The sequence below is a fragment of the Trichomycterus rosablanca genome, chromosome 1 (genome assembly GCF_030014385.1).
Source record: "Trichomycterus rosablanca isolate fTriRos1 chromosome 1, fTriRos1.hap1, whole genome shotgun sequence".
Taxonomy (NCBI): Eukaryota; Metazoa; Chordata; class Actinopteri; order Siluriformes; family Trichomycteridae; genus Trichomycterus; species Trichomycterus rosablanca.
In genome coordinates, this window is record NC_085988.1 from 13,890,992 (window position 1) to 13,903,405 (window position 12,414).

Below are 12,414 nucleotides of genomic sequence, written 5' to 3' on the forward strand. Positions count from 1 at the left end.
GAACGCAGCTAGTAATGTGTTTTGGTCTCGGTTACGGCCCCGACTAAGCATTCCTCTTACAGGGAAGAACGCAAAGAACGCAGCCTTATTGAAATCTGGAATGGATCAACCTTGATATGGTCTAGTAATGTGTTTTGGTCTTGGTTGCGGCCCTGACTCACTTACAGAAGCATTCCTTTTAACAGTCGAAACTGGGAAGCTAAAATGCATAAACTCTTGCCTCACCCAACCTTGAAACATTGTGATGAACTTGGCGCAATGTCTAGAAAGGGAGAGAGTCTGGCCAACTTCCCCTCGTTCTCACTCGAAGGTCTTAGTTTAACCGCGCCTGAATTGCTATAAAAAGGGGAAGAGTCCCTGGCACTGGTAGGAGCTCTGCCGTGGGGCAGCACGCATCGCCCGGCATTTCTGAGTTAAGTTGATCTCCTGCCAGAGCTGAAGGGGCTCCCCAGCTGATGAGAGGTGGGTGATGATAGATTAATCCAGGGTGTATATTAGCTATGCAGGTAGTTTTAGGTTGGGAATTATTATTTATTGTATGTGTAACTATTGTGCATTATAATAAAGTTATTATAATCACGAACAATGCGTGCCTGCTCTCTGACTCCTGAAAGTGAAAGTGTGAATCATCCATACTAAAACAGCCTTCTGGACCAGCGGTCCCCAACCTTTTTTTGCACCACAGACCGGTTTCATATAAGATAAAATTTAACAGACGGATGGGGGCGGGAGGATTTAAAATAAAATTATACGACAAGCATAATAAAAACACAAAGTGCATAACAATACTACCCCCACCCTGAGCTTTTTTTTACTGCAACTAGACACTCTCACCTAGTGGTGATAGGAGACAATAACACCCAGAGTGTGTCCAGTCTACTCCATAACATTGTTTTGGTTGCCATCACTGCAGAAAATCCCGCTTCACAAAGATAGAATGTTGTAAATGGAGGCAGTGGTTTCATTCCTTTTCATGGCAATCTCTGATTATTTATTATTTTTGTGTGGCCCGGTAATAAATGACCGGTGGTTAAGGTCCACTGTCCTAGACAACATTGAGCTCTGGTCCAATAGAAATGTTAGCTGAAGTGATGATTCACTTTCTCTTTTTGGCAGTCTAACAAAAGAAGTTTGGCTGATGCCACAAGGTTTCAAGGTTTGCCACAGTAAAGAGCATAAGTAATGGTCTAGGGCGGGGTGTCCAAACTACAACCCGTAGGCCATTTGTGGCCTGTTATCCTTTCTGAAATGGTCTGTGAGGTACACTATATTGCCAAAAGTATTTACTCACCCATCCAAAAGGTGGATAAAACCAAGCACCTAGGCATGCAGACTGCTTCTACAAACATTAGTGAAAGAATGGGTCGCTCTCAGGAGCTCAGTAAATTTCAGCATGGTACCGTGATAGGATGCCACCTGTGCAACAAGTCCAGTCATTAAATTTCCTCGCTACTAAATATTCCACAGTCAACTGTCAGTGGTATTATAACAAAGTGGAACCGATTGGGAGCGACAGCAATTCAGCCACAAAGTGGTAGCCACGTAAAATGACAGAGCGGGGTCAGCGGATTCTGAGGCGCATAGTGTGCAGAGGTCGCCAACTTTCTGCAGTCAATCGCTATAGACCTCCAAACTTAATGTGGCCTTCAGATTAGCTCAAGAACAGAATGTAGTGAGCTTCATGGAATGGGTTTCCTTGGCCGAGCAGCAGCGTCCAAGCCTTACATCACCAAGCGCAATGCAAAGCGTCGGATGCAGTGGTGTAAAGCACGCCGCCATTGGACTATGGAGCAGTGGAGACGTGTTCTCTGAAGTGACGAATCACTCTTCTCTGTCTGGCAATCCGATGGACGAGTCTGGGTTTGGCGGTTGCCAGGAGAATGATATTTGCCTGACTGCATTGTGCCGAGTGTAAAGTTTGGTGGATGGGGGATTATGGGGTGGGGGTGTTTTTCAGGAGTTGGGCTCGGCCCCTTAGTTCCAGTGAAAGGAATTCTTAATGCTTCAGCATACCAAGTGATTATACCAATTTCATGCTCCCAACTTTGTGGGAACAGTTTGGGAATGGCCCCTTCCTGTTCCAACATGACTGCGCACCAGTGCTCAAAGCAAGGTCCATAAAGACATGGATGAGTGAGTCTGGTGTGGAAGAACTTGACTGGCCTGCACAGAGTCCTGACCTAAAGCCAATAGAACACCTTTGGGATGAATTAGAGCAAAAACTGCGAGCCTGGCCTTGTCGTCCAACATCAGTGTCTGACCTCACAAATGAGCTTCTGGAAGAATGGTCAAAAATTCCCATAAACACACTCCTAAACCTTGTGGAAAGCCTTTCCAGAAGAGTTGAAGCTGTCATAGCTGCAAAGGGTGGGCCGACATCATATTAAACCCTATGAATTAAGGAGGGGATGTCACTCAAGTTCATATGCGTGTGAAGGCAGAAGAGCGAATACTTTTGGCAATGGAGTGTATTTTAGAAATTAAATAAAAGTTGACCCACAGGTCTAAAATCTAAGAAAAGTCATTCCTTGTTTGAACACTGGGTGTCGCTATCACATATAACCAGTCTAAAACCCTCAACATTTTTTTTTCTCAGTTTAATTTGTCAGGAAACAGTTGCTTTAATGACAGAGTGTCAGGTATAGTAATCGAGCAGGCCTGTTATCTTTTTTTATACATTTATTTTATTGCACAGTCTGTGGCCCGTCATTCAAGTCAAGTCAACTTTATTTATATAGCGCTTTTTACAATAGACTCAAGTCTATTGTCTCAAAGCAACTTTACAGAATCCAGGACCAACAGACCAAAACCCCTGTTGAGCAAGCCGAGGGCGACAGTGGCAAGGAAAAACTCCCTTAAAATTACAGGAAGAAACTTTGAGAGGAACCAGACTCAGCAGGGACCTTCATCCTTCTTGGGTGGCCTGGAGAATAATTTGAATGAATAGGAATGTATTAAATGTATTATTTTTTTAAATGCTGCCCTCCCAACAAGAGAAGTTTGGACACCCCTGGTCTAGGGCTGTTTTCAAATGTTTGGTTCCTTTGTTTGAATGTTGCTTTTAAATTTTAGTGTGAGAAATCTTTTAAACAAGCTCCTAAAGCACCCGGAAGGAAACCCACATGGACACAGGGAGAACAAGCAATCTCTTCACAGAAGGAACCTTGGCCACCTGGCCAGGGAATCAAGCCCAGGTCCTCTTTGCTTTGAGGTGTCAGTGCTTAAATAACAAAATTCTTTAACTATTTTTTATGAATTAAGTATTTCTAGTCCTTTTTTTTTTCCTTATTATCTTTTCTTATTTGCACTTTGTATTTGAAACTATCATTACTTGGTGGTGTTATATATAAACCCAGATGCCTTTTCTAGCCTGCTGTGTTAATGCAGGCTTAGAAATTGTTACAGTTGCATAGCAACAACTCATTTGTTGTGGAACTACTTTTTTTAGTGGAATGTTTTGTTAGTATTAAAGTACACCGATCAGCCATAACATTAAAACCACCTCCTTGTTTCTACACTTACTGTTTATTAGCTTCACTTACCATAAAGAAGGACTCTCCCTGGACCACTACAGAGTAGGTGTTTTTTAGGTGGTGGATCATTCTCAGCACTGCAGTGACACTGACATGGTGATGGTGTGTTAGTGTGTGTTGTGCTGGTATGAGTGGATCAGACACAGCAATGCTTAAGGAGTTTTTAAACACCTCACTGTCACCGCTGGACTGAGAATAGTCCACCAAACAAAAATATCCAGACAACAGCGCCCAGTGGGCAGCGTCCTGTAACCACTGATGAAGGTCTAGAAGATGACCAACTCAAACAGCAGCAATAGATGAGCGATCGTCTCTGACTTTACATATTCAAGGTGGACCAACTAGGTAGGAGTGTCTAATGGAGTAAACAATGAGTGGACACAGTATTTAAAAACTCCAGCAGCGCTGCTGTGTCTGATCCACTCATACCAGCACAACACACACTAACACACCACCACCATGTCAGTGTCACTGCTGTGCTGAGAATGATCCACCTCCCAAATAATACCTGCTCTGTAGTGGTCCTGTGGAGGTCCTGACCATTGAAGAACAGCATGAAAGGGGGCTAACAAAGCATGTAGAGAAACAGATGGACTACAGTCTGTAATTGTAGAACTACAAAGTGCTTCTATATGGTAAGTGGAGCTGATAAAATGGACAGTGAGTGTAATAGTAATATTCAGTATGATATTCAGGGTTTATTTTGTGTGATTATATAGTAAAAGCTGTTGTATTAAAGCAGTAGAACATGAGAGTTAGTGTGTTATTGTGGTGATATATGGCACTGAGAATATTATGTTGTTTTAATGATGTACTTTTCTTGTAGAATTGACATAATAATGACACCTTTCTCGTAAAAATAACATATAATGCTAAACACACCTACAGAAGGTTTTTTTTATTCTGCTTGGCAGCAAAATGCCACCTGAAGGACACAGTAACCTAGCAGTGACGTGCTATGCTTTCAGAGCCAGATTTACAAATATATGAATTGATCAGAGTAGCTTAAATTCACCATTGGATGTGTTTCATATCTCAAATCAGCATTCTTAAACACGCCCCCTTTAGTTAGGCAGGGGTACTAGCTGCCTAACCTCACACATTTACTGTCAGTTTTATGTCAGATCAGCAAGAATTAATTTTTTAAACACACATGTAGACTATGGAAAGTGAGAACATATAATAAAAGTGTCCACAAATATTGTATTGATGACATACACCGATCAGCCATAACATTAAAACCACCTCCTTGTTTCTACACTTCCTGTCCATTTTATCAGCTCCACTTACCACATAGAAACACTTTGTAGTTCTACAATTACTGACTGTAGTCCATCTGTTTCTCTACATGCAACTGTGATATTAAACTTCAATAAATAAACAGTTTATTTTTAACAAGACAACTAACAAATGTATTTATGGTCAGATAATCCTAACAATAATAAGCCCTAAACAAAAAAAACAACAAGTAAAATAGTTCATCAGTAGAGCTATTTTGACAGAATGTGGCGCTATCACAGTGTTACAATAACCTCCTAGTATGTGCATTTGGAAATGGTTACGCTGTTTTAGAAAAAATTGTTTTTACAAGTGAGACGTGCTGCAGTTAATTGATCTTGGCTGTTGTGATGCTTCGTGGTGTGAAATGCAAAAACTCTCTCTGCAGTAGCATCTTCTGTTTTACTCGATCTCACAAAATAGATCATTTACCTGACCAACTCTCTCTCTTTTATTTGCAGTTTTGATGCTGACACGTTTGCAGGTAATGCATTCTGCTTCCCACAACAATAAAACACAGATTTTTATTCTGTAACTTATCTGTGAATTTTCATTTGCGAGTGTGAGAAGGCAGGATCTAAAAAGAAAGGTGAAGTCATTGATTTTAGATCAGATTCCAAAAAAGAGGAAATGTCCAGGAAAAAGGACGTATGGTCACCCTAAGTTAGCGCAACCTTAAATTATTATTCACAGGGTTGAATTCTACTTAAGCAGTCTTCCCAAAGTTTTGACCTTAACCGTATAAAAAATGTGTGGACGGTGCTTCCTGGACGTACACTATATGGCTAAAAGTAAATGGGTACTTCTAGATAGACAGATAGATAAACAGATAGACAGTTTGACAGACAGACAGACAGATAGACAGACAGGCCAATAGATAGATAGATAGATAGATAGATAGATAGATAGATAGATAGATAGATAGATAGATAGATAGATAGACGGATAGACGGATAGATGGATATACAGATAGATAGGCAGATAGACAGACAGACAGACAGACAGACAGACAGACAGATAGATAGACAGATAGATATACAGATAGACACAGACAGACACACAGACAGATAGATATAGATAGTAGATAGACAGACAGACAGACAGACAGACAGATAGATAGATAGATAGACAGACAGACAGACAGACAGACAGACAGACAGATATATGGATATACAGATAGATAGGCAGATAGACAGACAGACAGACAGACATACAGACAGACAGACAGACAGATAGATAGACAGACGGATAGATAGATATACAGATAGATAGGCAGATAGACAGACAGACAGACAGACAGACAAGATAGACAGACAGACAGACAGACAGACAGACAGACAGACAGACAGACAGACAGATAGATAGATAGATAGATAGAAAGACAGACAGACAGACAGACAGACAGACACATTATTAATCCTGAAGGATATTAAGGAAATGTATAGCCACCTATTGCTTACAGGTGTTTAAAATTAAGTGTGTAAACTGGCAATAGTTTGGGGAAGACACGTCCCTGTGCACTAGTGAGTGTAGTGTAGAGAAATTCCAGGCACATGTACAGAGGATTGACCACAATCTTATTAAACACTTTTGGTATGGATTAAAACAAGGATTACATGTTGACCTTTAATCTGAACTGTAATTGCAATGTTTTTGTTCCAGGAGAAGAAAAGTCACGCCAAGTTATTCTAGGACAAAAAGAAAAGACAACATGGTTGATTTGAGCTCTGTTTGCTGTGTAAAATCAGCACAGCTGAAGGAACCTAATCAGAAAAACATGTTTACATGCTACCAGGTCCTGACAGCTCACATCCACATGCATTTTTTATGAGTGAAGTTCATCTCGTCTCATACTAACATCACAAACACAGAGCCCTCTGCCTTCACCATGCACCGAATCATCTCACAGCTAAATGACTACAGGGATCAGGTCTGCAAATGTTTCTCTATGTACACCAGCAGGGAATTTAGGGATTTTACTATTTACAAAACATTATTTAAAAAGTTTAAAAAAACAGTATAGAATGACAGGATCGCGGATCTGTTGATTGACTGCAATAAAACTGTTGTTTTTCTGTAATTACTATAACCATATGGGTCAGAAATACTTCAACTCACTTCAAAAACAACTTGTGTTGAAACTATATTGCAATTTTACAAATAATTATTTATTTATTCATTTATTTGCCATAACTTTTTTTCTTATAATTTACATAAACCCTGCACAGTACCATTCGTATTCACCCGTCCCACGCATGTAATCCTAAATGCTAAGTTAATACAGTATATGTGTGAAAAGCATCAGTGTGAAAAATGTAAATACAAAAAACATGATTTGCAATGTAGAGAAAAAAAAACGTAGAAAAAAATTAATTAATTAAAAAATAAAACATGTAGATAAATAAAAATGTAAAAATAATAAATGAATAAAAAACTGTAGAACAAAAAAATGTAGAAAAAATAAAGAAAAACCTGGAGAAAAACAATAATAAAAAAAACCTGTAGAACAAAAAAAAATTGTAAGAAAAATAAAGGAAAAATTAAAGAAAATATATTAATAATAAAAAAAAACTTGTAGAACAAAAACATTATAAAAAATAAAGAAAAATCTGGAGAAAAAATAATGAGAAAAAAACCTGTACAACAAAAACAAAATGTAGAAAACCTGGAGAAAAAAAAAGAAAGAAAGAAAAATGTGAAGAAAAAAAAATAAATAAAAAAAACTTGTACCTGAAGTAAAAGTAATGAAAAAAGCTGTAGAAAAAATGTAGAAATAATAAAGAAAAATCTGGAAAAAAAAAAGTTATGAAAAAAACCTGTAGAACAAAAAAACAGAAACATAAAAAGAAAAAATGATGAAAATACAACCTGTAAAACATAAAATGTAGAAAAAATAAAGAAAAACGTGGATAACAAATAATGAAAATAAAACCTGTAAAACATAAAGAATAGAAATAAATAAATAAATAAATAATAAAAAAAAAAACAGTAGAACAAAAAATGTAGAAAAAAAATTAAGAAACCCTGAAGAAGAAAAATATATAGAAAAATATAGTTTGGTATATACATACTGTATATTGGCATTTTGAATTGGGACAGCAGCATGTTTGCAACAGCCACATCACTTTTCTTTTTGTGTTTTGTAATTGTTTTGGAACTGTTAGTTTATTGGTTTTTTTCAGTCATACTTGATAAAACACTTCAGCAAATCAACAGTCGTTGTTGTGTATTGTGCTGCATAATACACTAAGAGGTTTCAATGGAAGAGCATCTGGATAGCAGACAGGCCAGTGTGTCACCTGCACTCTTTTAATACAAAGCTGCACTGTTGTAACTCAACAAGCCGGGCCAAGAAAAAAAAAAAGAAAAAACAGAAAATGTTTCCATACTGTAAAAATAATTAAGTAAAAATAATAATAACACTGGATATTTCATGTGGTAAAGTCACTACAGCTTAATCAAATAGGCAAATTATTAGACTAGATTTCTTGGTCTTGTCCTCACACCTGCAGCTTTTAATACTGTCCTTTAATAGTTCCTTGATTTGTTATTGAGAACACATGGGGTTCGACCTTTTGTAAGAAATCCATGCTGTTATTTTGTAAACAGATCACTGATGCTGATGGAAGTGTTCATAAATCATCATTAGCATTTATTAAAGCTTGTTTTTGCTGATTAACTAAAATTGCATTTATATTTTCCAGAAATAATAAAATAAAGTCTTTAATGATGTCGAATGTTGCACAATATTATACCAATTAGGTTTATAAGATGTATTATGCAAACACTGTAACAGTTAGGAAACAGGTACACTGGTACAGCAGCTAAAGTAAATGATGGGAGAACGAGGACCGAGGTTTTATCCAGTCTTATTATTTTCAGTTACCCTATGTGAGGAGTTTAACACGTCTGTCCAGATATACTCCTCTAAAATACATGCCAGGATAAGAAATACTGCTCTAACTAGTCTCTAAGTGAGAGTGAGTGATTGCTCAGTGATGCCCTGCAACAGACTGGCACTCTTTCAGGGCTTCATTATAGACTAGCATCCACTATTTCGAGGTAGGCTGTGGAACCATTTTGAGCCCTATTAGTAAGAGGCAGCTACAAGAAAAATCTTCTCCCACGTTTGTAGGTTCTCCAGTCCTCCAGTTTTCTCCCCCCTGCTTTACACAAGCAGAAGGTGGACTGGACACTTTAAATTACCCTTATGTGAGTGAACTGGTGTATGTGGTGCCCTGTGTATCCTTATATTCAATATTTTATTTATGCATTTTCTCTCTTAGCGCAGCCAATTAGTCTTCTGCTGAAAGAAGAAAAGTGCCTGACACACACTCCCTCTGACCCCTACGCAGTCCACCAACCCCTTCTTATTCGCCCATACTTCACTAGATTTGTGCATGAGGCCAGTTTTGCGCATGGAGAGTCATGCACTGATCTCCAAGTTCCTCCACTTCTGTGCAGACTCCTCGGACTACTAACCAGGGCCCTTACACAGCATTGAAGACCCCACCCACTTATAAGTCCGATCTTTCCCACCCAGCAGACAGGAGGCCAATTTTGTCTGATGCAGGTGCTGGCAATTGTGCCAGAGGTGAGATTCGAACTCAGTATATCTTGCTGCGCCACCTGAGCGCATGCATTGTGTATTTTTAACTTGTACCATGTAACTATATATATATATATATATACGTATATACACTACCTGGCCAAATAAAAGGTCACACACTCTAATATTTGGTTGGACCGCCTTTAGCTTTGATTACGGCACGCATTCGCTGTGACATCGTTTCCACAAGCTTCTTCAATGTCACAACATTTATTTCTGTCCAGAGTTGCATTAATTTTTCCCCAAGATCTTGTATTGATGATGGAAGATTTGGACCACTGCGCAAAGTCTTCTCCAGCACATCCCAAAGATTCTCAATGGGGTTCAGGTCTGGACTCTGTGGTGGCCAATCCATGTGTGAAAATGATGTCTCATGCTCCCTGAACCACTCTTTCACAAATTGAGCCCGATGAATCCTGGCATTGTCATCTTGGAATATGCCCGTGCCATCAGGGAAGAAAAAATCCCAAATCCCTTGAGATCATTGACAAGCTCCTCCCGTGTAATTCTGGACTGACCTCACCTTTCTCAGAATCATTCTTACCCCACCAGGTGAGATCTTGCATGGAGCTCCAGAGTGAGGGTGATTGACTGTGATCTTGTATTTCTTCCATTTTCGAATTATCGCACCAACAGTGGTCTCTTTCTCACCAAGCTTCTTGCTGATGGTCTTGTAGCCCATTCCAGCCTTGTGCAGGTCTACAGTCTTGTCCCTGACATCCTTTGATAGCTCTTTGGTCTTGCCCATGGTGGTGGAGAGATTTGAATGGAAGAAACTAATTCTGTGACAGGAGTCTTTTATACAGGGACAGGACTAATTTGTGTGCCTCACGGGCACATAAACGGTCTGTGGGGGTCAGAATTATTGCTGGTTGGTAGGGGATCAAATACTTATTTCCCTTAATTAAATACAAATTAATTTATAACTTTTATTTAATGTTTTTTTTCTGGATTTTTTGTTGATATTCTGTCTCTCTCTGTTAAAATAAACCTTCCATAAAAATTATAGACTGTTCAAGTCTTTGTAAGGGGGTAAACTTACAAAATCAGCAGGGGATCAAATACTTATTTCCCCCACTGTATATACTGTATATATATATATATATATATATAACCATGTGACTACAGGTAAGCTCGGGACTCATTGTGACCCTATTCAGGATGGAGTGGTAAGTTTAGTTTCATCATCACTTTATATATATATAAATATAGTATCAGAAGGTTGTCGGTTCAAGGCCCACCAATGCCAAGTTGCCACTGTTGGACCCCTAAGCAAGGCCCTTAACCCCCAATTGGGAAAGACCAGACTAATAAGGGGACAGGGTCTTTGACGCTGTGTAAGGACCCTGGTTAACAGCTCAAGGCACCTGTACAGAAGAAGAGGAATGCCTCAAGTGCAAATTCACCGAAGTATGGGCGAATAAGAAGTGGTTGAGGGACTGTGTATGCGTCAAATAGAGAGTGAGGAAGGCGAATATACTCGGACATGATTGTGGTCCTCAGCAATGGAATTAACTATGCTAAAAAATTTGATTTACAGAACTGTGACAGTAGACAGTCTAAGGGCCTTGCTTAAGGGCCCAACAGTGACAACCTGGCAGTGGTGGGGTTTAGAACCAGTGACCTTTTGATACTAGTTCAGTACTTTAACCACTAGGCTACAACTGCCCTTGTTGACATCCCTCTTTTAGACACAGCCAGTTGTGCATGTGGGATGCCCAGCCAGGTTGATATTTAAGGCAGGTTGAGCTTTATATTTGCTTTCCAAATTTTAAAATTGGACAGGACTGTTTTGTTTTTATATAAAAAAAGAATCTGTTCTGTCCTGACAAATGCTTCACTATATTAGAAGCACAGTGTATTTTAACCAGGCCCACAGTTCAAAGCGATTTAATCTAAATTCCTAAAAGCTACTCTCACCCCAGCACCGCATTGTAAATGCCAGCTTTAATATTTCGGGATTCAGATAAGCTTTTGAGCTGCTCTGTTGAACACGTATTCTGTTTTATGCCGTGTACAAGTGCCGTCTGTCCTGTGGATGAAAGAATCTAGAGATCATCGTGCTCTCTTTGATATTTCACTAGCATGGCTGAGTCTGACAGCCTGTACAACCTCCACTTCTCATCGGCCTTTGTTCTCGCTGTTGGTGGTGATTTTTTTTGGAGTGTCCAACCATTTTATTCGTAGTATGCTTTACAAGTTATTTGAGGTAAATGTTTTATATCAGTTTAATATTATTAAATGTTTATATAGGGTCTGTCTGAAAATCATAAACGCATTTTACGTCATCCTACACTCTCACGAGAGGAAGGCATTTGTGTTTAGACTTTTTATGAAAAAAAAAAATAGAATAAAAAAAATAAAATAAAAACACATACTGTAGATGTGAAGAAACATATTATTATTATTGTTATTATTATTATTGTTGTTGTTATTATTATTATTATTATTAATATTATTATGATTGTTATTACTATTATTATTATTATTAATATTATTATTATTATTATTATTAATATAATAATAATTATTATTAATATAATAATAATAATTATTATTATTATTATTATTATTATTATTGATTGATTGATTGATTGATTTACTTTATTGATCCCCAAAGTGAAATTGCGGTTATTTTTGTTGTTATTATTATTATTATTATTATTAATAATATAATTATTATTGTTGTTATTTTATTATTAATATTATTATTATTATTATTATTAATAATAATAATAATAATAATATTGTATTATTAATATAATTATCATTGTTGTTGTTATTTTTATTATTATTATTATTATTGTTGTTGTTATTAATATTATTTATATTATTAAGGTCGCTGGTTCAAGCCCCACCACGGCCAGGTTGTCACTGTTGGGCCCTTACGCAAAGCCTTTAACCCTCCATTGCTTAGACAATATACTGTCACAGTACTGTAAGTCGCTTTGGATAAAAGCATCTGCTAAATGCTGAAAATGTAACTGTAAGGCA